This window comes from Arachis hypogaea, chromosome 15, assembly GCF_003086295.3.
Source record: "Arachis hypogaea cultivar Tifrunner chromosome 15, arahy.Tifrunner.gnm2.J5K5, whole genome shotgun sequence".
NCBI classification, from domain to species: Eukaryota; Viridiplantae; Streptophyta; class Magnoliopsida; order Fabales; family Fabaceae; genus Arachis; species Arachis hypogaea.
In genome coordinates, this window is record NC_092050.1 from 82,810,162 (window position 1) to 82,817,676 (window position 7,515).

Below are 7,515 nucleotides of genomic sequence, written 5' to 3' on the forward strand. Positions count from 1 at the left end.
CTTCCATAAGAGATTTGGATGATTTCTCCATGATGGATTATAGGGGTTTCCATATGGTTCACCCATGTAATTTACCTCTGCTATTGCAGGGTTCTCAGGATCATAAGCTTCTTCTTCATAAGAAGCCTCTTGAGTACTGTTGGATGCAGCTTGCATTCCAGTCAGACTCTGAGAAATCATATTGACTTGCTGAGTCAATATTTTATTCTGAGCCAGTATGGCATTCAGAGTATCAATTTCAAGAACTCCCTTCTTCATAGGCGTCCCATTACTCACAGGGTTCCTCTCAGAAGTGTACATGAACTGGTTATTAGCAACCATGTCAATGAGTTCTTGAGCTTCTGCAGGCGTTTTCTTTAGGTGAATGGATCCACCTGCAGAAGTGTCCAATGATATCTTTGATAGCTCAGATAAACCATCATAGAATATATCCAGGATGGTCCATTCTGAAAGCATATCAGAAGGACACGTTTTGGTCAGCTGCTTGTATCTTTCCCAAGCTTCATAGAGGGATTCACCTTCTTTCTGTCTGAAGGTTTGAACATCCACTCTAAGCTTGCTTAGATTTTGAGGAGGAAAGAACTTGGCTAAGAAAGTCGTGACCAGCTTATCCCAAGAGTTCAGGCTATCTCTAGGTTGAGAGTCCAACCACACTCTAGCTCTGTCTCCTACAGCAAAAGGGAAAAGCATGAGCCAGTAGACTTCAGGATCTACTCCATTGGTCTTAACAGTATCACAGATCTGTAAGAATTTAGTTAAGAACTAAAAAGGATCTTCAGATAGAAGTCCATGAAACTTGCAGTTCTGCTGCATCAGAGAAACTAGCTGAGGTTTTAGCTTAAAATTGTTTGCTCCAATGGCAGGAATGGAGATGCTTCTTCCATGTAAATTAGAATTAGGTGCAGTAAAGTCACCAAGCATTCTCCTTGCATTATTGTTGTTGGGTTCGGCTGCCATCTCCTTTACTTGTTCGAAATTTTCAATAAGGTTGTCTCTGGATTGTTGTAATTTAGCTTCTCTTAGTTTCCTCTTCAGAGTTCTTTCAGGTTCTGGATCCGCTTCAACAAGAATGCCTTTTTCTTTGTCCCTGCTCATAAGAAAGAAAAGAGAAAAAGAAAAGAAGAGGAATCCTCTATGTCACAGTAAAGAGGTTCCTTATTGTTAGTAGAAGAAGAAAAGAAGAAAAAAATTCGAACACAGATAGAAGAGGGGGTTCGAATTTGGTGAGTGATGTGAGGAAGAGTTGTTAGTAGATGAATAAATAAATAGAATAAGATGAGAGAGAGAGAGGATTTTCGAGAATAATTTTTGAAAAAGAGTTAGTGATTTTCGAAAATAGTTTTTGAAAAAGGTTAGTAATTTTTCAAAAAATTAGAAATCAAAAATTAAAATAATTAGTTAATTAAAAACAAATTTTGAAAAAGAGGGAAGATATTTTTGAAAATTAGAGAGAGAGTTAGTTAGGTGGTTTTGAAAAAGATAAGAAACAAACAAAAAGTTTGTTAGTTAGTTGAAACAAATTTTGAAAATCAATTTTGAAAAGATAAGAAGATAGGAAGTTAGAAAAGATATTTTAAAATCATATTTTGAAAAAGATAAGATAAGGAAGATATTTTTGAAAAGCTATGATTGAAATTAGTTTTGAAAAAGATTTTATTTTTAAAATCACAATTAATGACTTGATTCACAAGAAATCACAAGATATGATTCTAAAACTTAGAGTTTGAATCTTTCTTAACAAGTAAGTAACAAACTTGAAATTTTTGAATCAAAACATTAATTGATGATATTATTTTTGAAAATTATGATATAAAATTAAGAAAAAGATTTTTGGAAAATATTTTTATAATTTTCGAAAATAACTAAAAAAATTGAAAAAAAAGATTTGATTTGTGAAAAAGATTTTGAAAAAGATAAGATTTTTTTAAATTGAAAATTTGATTTGACTCATAAAAACAACTAGATTTTAAAAATTTTAAGAGAGAAGAAGGGAAAAATATTTTTTTGATTTTTGAATTTTTATGATGAGAGAGAAAAACAAGAAAAATGATGCAATGCATGAAAGTTATGGATCAAAACAATGAATGCATGCAAGAATGCTATGAATGTCAAGATGAACACCAAGAACACTATGAAGATCATGATGAACATCAAGAACACATTTTTGAAAAATTTTTAATGCAAAGAAAACATGCAAGACACCAAACTTAGAAATCTTTGGAACTTAGGCACTAAGAATTCAAGAATGCATATGAAAAACACCATACAACACAAAACAAGAAAACATCAAGATCACACAAGAAGACTTACCAAGAACAACTTGAAGATCATGAAGAACACTATGAATGCATGAATTTTCGAAAAATGCAAGATGAATATGCAATTGACACCAAACTTATAACATGACTCAAGACTCAAACAAGAACACAAAAATATTTTTGAATTTTATGATTTTCTAAATTTTTTTGGAATTTTTGTATTTTCTTTTAATTTTTTCGAAAATTGATTTGAAAAAGAAAAATAAGGATTTCAAAATCTTTAATATGAATTCCAGGAATCTTGTACTCTTTAGTCTAAAGCTCCAATCTGAGGGTTAGACATGGCTTAATAGCCAGTCAAGCTTTAGAATAGATTTACATCCATTGAGGTGATTAGTTGAAGACCAATCCCAAAGGAGTTTGGGTATGGCTTTTCAGCCAGATAGGATTCAACATGTTACCATGAAACTCTAGAATTCATTCTTGAAAGTTTTGAAGCCATAGAATAATTTATTTTTGAAAACATTATTTTTATTATTTTTTTTTCGAAAACAAAAGAAAAATTTTTGAAAGATTTTTGAAAAATTTTTGAAAACAAAACAAAGAGAAAATTACCTAATCTGAGCAACAAGATGAACCGTCAGTTGTCCAAACTCGAACAATCCCCGGCAACGGCGCCAAAAACTTGGTATGCGAAATTGTTACTCAGGTTGTGAATTATTATTCGAAATTGATTCCCTGGCAATGGCACCAAAAACGGATGCACAGAACCATGGTCTAAACATATCTTCACAACTTCGCATAACTAACCAGCAAGTGCACTGGGTCGTCCAAGTAATACCTTACGTGAGTAAGGGTCGAATCCCACGGAGATTGTTGGTATGAAGCAAGCTATGGTCACCTTGTAAATCTCAGTCAGGCGGATATAAAATAGTTATGTAGTTTTCAAAATGTAGTAATAAAAGAAGGATAGAAATACTTATGTAAATCATTGGTGAGAATCTCAGATAAGCGTGTGGAGATGCAATCGTTCCTCTGAACCTCCGCTTTCCTGCTATCTTCATCCAATCAGTCTTACACCTTTCTATGGCTGACTGTATGCAAGGGCATCACTGTTGTCAGTGGCTACATCCCCTCCTCTTGTGAAAATGGTCCAAGATGCCCTGTCACGGCACGACTAATCATCTGAGGTTCCCGATCATGCTGGAATAGGATTCACCCTCCTTTTGCGTCTGTCACTACGCCCAGCACTCGCGAGTTTGAAGCTCATCACAGTCATTCAATCATTGAATCCTACTCGAAATACCACAGACAAGGTTTAGACTTTCCGGATTCTCTTGAATGCCACCATCATTCTAGCTTACACCACGAAGATTCCGGTTAAGAGATCTAAGAGACACTCATTCAATCTAAGGTAGAACGGAAGTGGTTGTCAGGCACACGTTCATAGGGAATGATGATGATTGTCACGTTCATCACATTCAGGTTGAAGTACGAATGAATATCTTAGAAGAGAAATAAGATGAATTGAATAGAAAACAGTAGTACTTTGCATTAATCTTTGAGGAACAGCAGAGCTCCACACCTTAATCTATGGAGTGTAGAGACTCTACGTTAAAAATACATAAGTTAAAGGTCCAGGTATGGCCGAATGGCCAGCCCCCAAAATGAGATCACAGGATCAAAATACAATCCATGATGTCTAATACAATAGTAAAAAGTCCTATTTATAATAAACTAGCTACTAGGGTTTACAGAAGTAAGTAATTGATGCATAAATCCACTTTTGGGGCCCACTTGGTGTGTGCTTGGGCTGAGCTTGAATGTTACACATGCAGAGGCTCTTTCTGGAGTTGAACGCCAGGTTGTAACGTATTTCTGGCGTTCAACTCTGGTTTGTGACTTGTTTCTGGCGTTTAACTCCAGACAGCAGCGTAGAACTGGCGTTCAACGCCCTTTTACGTCGTCTAAACTCGTTCAAAGTATGGACTATTATACATTGCTGGAAATCCCTGGATGTCTACTTTCCAATGCAATTGGAAGCACGCCATTTTGAGTTATGTAGCTCCAGAAAATCCATTTTGAGTACAGAGAGGTCAGAATCCAACAGCATCAGCAGTCCTTCTTCAGCCTCTGAATCTAATTTTTGCTCAAGTCCCTCAATTTCAGCCAGAAAATACCTGAAATCACAGAAAAACACACAAACTCATAGTAAAGTCCAGAAATGTGAATTTAACATAAAAACTAATGAAAACATCCCTAAAAGTAACTAGATCCTACTAAAAACATACTAAAAACAATGCCAAAAAGCGTATAAATTATCCGCTCATCACTGACCCAGCACCGCTCCTACTGCATGGTTGGAGGCATCACACATAATCTCAAATGGCTAGCTCCAGTCTGGTCCTCTCATGATTGGAGCTTGAGTCAGGGCGATCTTCAGCTTATCAAATGCTTGTATGCAATTCTCACTGAACTCGAACTCAACATCTTTCTGCAGTAGTCTGGATAAAAGAAATGCTACCTTACTGATGTCCTTAATGAATCTCCTGTAGAAACCTGCATGGCCAAGGAACGAACGGACTTCCCTCAAGGAGGAGGGGTAAGGTAAACTAGAAATGACATCTACCTTTGTTGGATCTATAGAAATACCAGTATTAGAAATAACATGTCCTAGAACAATCCCCTGTTTTACCATAAAATGACATTTTTCAAAATTCAATACAAGGTTTGAACTAACACACCTGTCTAATACTCTAGCTAAACTATCCAAGCAAAAGCTAAAGGAATCACCATATACGCTAAAATCATCCATAAAAACTTTCATACAGTTCTCAATAAGGTCTGAAAAGATACTCATCATGCATCTTTGGAAAGTAGATGGTGCATTACATAAGCCAAAAGGCATTCTTTTATATTCATACCTTCCAAAGGGACATGTAAAAGTAGTCTTCTCTTAATCTTCAGGAGCTATATGAATTTGGAAATAGCCTGTATAACCATCTAAAAAGCAGTAATGGGATTTACCTGACAGGCGATTAAGCATCTGATCAATAAATGGCAAGGGATAATGATCCTTGCGAGTAGCTTGGTTGAGACGCCTATAGTCAATGCAAACTCTCCATGAATTCTGCACTCTAGTTGTCAGGAGCTCTCCATGCTTGTTCCTTACTGTTGTGACTCCAGACTTCTTGGGCACCACTTGTACTGGACTGACCCATTCACTGTCTGAGATGGGGTAAATGATATCTGCTTCAAGTAGCCTGGTCACTTCTTTCTTGACAACTTCTAAGATGGTGGGATTCAATCTTCTTTGGGGTTGACGGATAGGCTTTGATTCCTCTTCTAAGTATATTCTGTGCTCACAAACTTAATGGCTGATGCCTACTATATCCGCCAAACTCCACCCAATTGCTTTCTTGTGTCTTCTCAAAACACTAAGCAGTTGCTCCTCTTGTTGGGAAGTGAGTTCCCTTGCAATGATATTTGGGAACTTCTGATTATCCTCAAGGTAAGCATACTTGAGGTGAGGAGGAAGGGGCTTTAATTCCAATTTCTGCTCATGGCTAGGCTCTAGATTATCTTGGGCTAATGATAATGGTAAAGTGTCTTCATTATGTTCAGAGGGTGTCCCCACACTTGGACCTTGCTCCATGTGCTTCTCTTCTACTTCTTCTTGGTGAACTTCAGCTACAGTTTTATCAATGATGTCGCACTGGAAGATAGAATGATCTTCCGGAGGGTGCTTCATAGCTTCATTTAAATTGAAACTCACTGCTCTGCCATCTATCTCAAAGGAGTAAGTCCCTGAGAATGCATCCAGCTTGAACTTTGAAGTCTTCAGGAATGGTCTTCCAAGCAGGATTGATGATGGTCTTCCTGAGTCATTAGGGGCATTTCCAAAATATAGAAGTCAATGGGAAATGTGAGCCCCTTAATGCTTACTAAGACATCTTCAGCAATTCCAACTACTATAATAATGCTCTTATCTGCTAACACAAAACGAGCTACTGACCTTTTTAAAGGAGGGAGCCTCAAAGCATCATATATAGACAATGGCATTATACTAACACACGCTCCAAAATCACACATGCAGTCAAAAAATATTACACCTCCCATTAAAGCAGATATAGAACTACCTAAAGGAATAGTTTCTAATTCATTAATTTTGTCTTTATGTATGCATAAATCTTTCAAAAACTTTTCATATTTAGGTACTTTTGAATAACATCAAAAAGGGGAACAATTACCTCAACCTTTTTAAAAATTTCTACCATTTTGGGATCAAGTTCCATCTGCTTCCTGGACTTCCTTACAAGGTGTGGAAATGGAATAGGAATGGCGCCACTTGCAGCTTCTATGTTCTTTGGTGCTTCATTCCTTGGCTGAGCTACTTCTTCTTCAACCATGTCTTGGACTTCCTCCTCTTCTTCAGCATCTTCCACTTCAACCATGTCTTCATCTTAGGCATGTTCTAGTGGGCTTGGCTCCTCCTAGTTCCTCTCTTGCAATGTGGTTCCTGATGTGTGGAAAACGATCCAACACAAAACTCACCGGCAAGTGTACCGGGTCGCATCAAGTAATAAAACTCACGTGAGTGAGGTCGATCCCACAGGGATTGAAGGATTGAGCAATTTTAGTTTAGTGGTTGATTTAGTCAAGCGAATCAAGATTTGGTTGAGTGATTTGTAATTGACTGAAACTAAATTGCATGAAAATAAAAGAGAGAGGGATAATTGCAGTAAAGTAAAGAGAACAGAAAATAAAAGTGCTGAATCTTAAAGAACAAGAAATTAAATGGCAGAAACTTAGAACGCGAGAAATGTAAATTGCAGAATCTTAAAGTGCAAGAAATGTAAATGGCTTGAATTGTAAATGGGTCAGGGATGTGGGATTGCAAGAATTAAACTAAAGAATAGTAAATCTCAACATATGAAGGAGTAGAAGATGACTTGAATTGAACCAGATCTAGAATGGAAACGTAAATAAATTTGAAAAGTATTCAACAGAGAAAATAAAATGATGGCTCCAGATCTCAGGACCCAAGAGACTAGATAACCAAGTCTAGATCTCAATGCCTTCCTAGATCCAAATCAGAAATCAATTGCAAGAAAAGTGAAGATCAAACAGTAGAAGAAGCAAAACCAAATTCAATTTCCAAAACTTGCGGTAAAGTAAGACAGAGAGATCAAAAGGTGAGATTGAGACAGAATTTCCTCAATTCTTCAACCCAAGATTCAAGACAAGTGTAAATGAA

The 7,515-nt window shown here is 36.6% G+C and overlaps 1 non-coding gene across 1 annotated transcript; it reads left to right on the forward strand.

Moving 5' to 3' along the window:
• Positions 1-450: 450 nt before the first annotated feature.
• Positions 451-558, forward strand: LOC112752872 (small nucleolar RNA R71). Its single transcript, XR_003177282.1, has one exon. It is a non-coding gene; the product is annotated as a small nucleolar RNA R71 (small nucleolar RNA).
• The last annotated feature ends 6,957 nt before the right edge of the window (positions 559-7,515 follow it).